The sequence below is a fragment of the Penaeus monodon genome, chromosome 27 (genome assembly GCF_015228065.2).
Source record: "Penaeus monodon isolate SGIC_2016 chromosome 27, NSTDA_Pmon_1, whole genome shotgun sequence".
NCBI classification, from domain to species: domain Eukaryota; kingdom Metazoa; phylum Arthropoda; class Malacostraca; order Decapoda; family Penaeidae; genus Penaeus; species Penaeus monodon.
In genome coordinates this window covers 14,503,030-14,503,357 of record NC_051412.1, presented here as the reverse complement: position 1 = coordinate 14,503,357, position 328 = coordinate 14,503,030, and the positions used below count along the sequence as shown (strand labels likewise).

The following is a 328-nucleotide window of genomic DNA, read 5'->3' as shown; positions in this document are numbered from 1 at the left end:
TAGTTATAGTTATTTATTTATTCGTTTTCTTTAGGTTTTGTCACTGTATATTTCCCCGTGCACTGTGAACTGCGAAATACAACGAATAACGAACACACACACAAAAAACCACTTACTGCGAAATACGACTGATCGTGAGCGAATCGCTGGCATCTCGGATTAATAACGACAACCGAAATGACATCTCGTGGCAGAAAGTAACGAAAGAAAATGTGAAATATATATGCACAATGCTTCACCCAAATCGGAGAATCGGATGGAAATAGAAAGAGAGAGAGGAAGAAAATAATAAACCAGAGACTCGGAAATTAGTGAAGCAATGGAATAA

General features: G+C 37.5%; 1 protein-coding gene and 1 long non-coding RNA gene across 3 annotated transcripts in view; both read left to right on the top strand.

Annotated features, from left to right (window-relative positions):
- The window catches only part of LOC119590600, a 3,599-nt gene extending 3,496 nt beyond the window's left edge, over positions 1-103 (top strand). The window contains exon 2 of the long non-coding RNA XR_005230272.1: positions 35-103. This is a non-coding gene — a long non-coding RNA (uncharacterized LOC119590600). The remainder of the gene's footprint in view (positions 1-34) is intronic.
- Positions 1-328, top strand: part of LOC119590599 (nostrin-like) — a 116,570-nt gene that overhangs the window by 23,843 nt on the left and 92,399 nt on the right. The gene's annotated exons all lie outside the window — the stretch shown is intronic.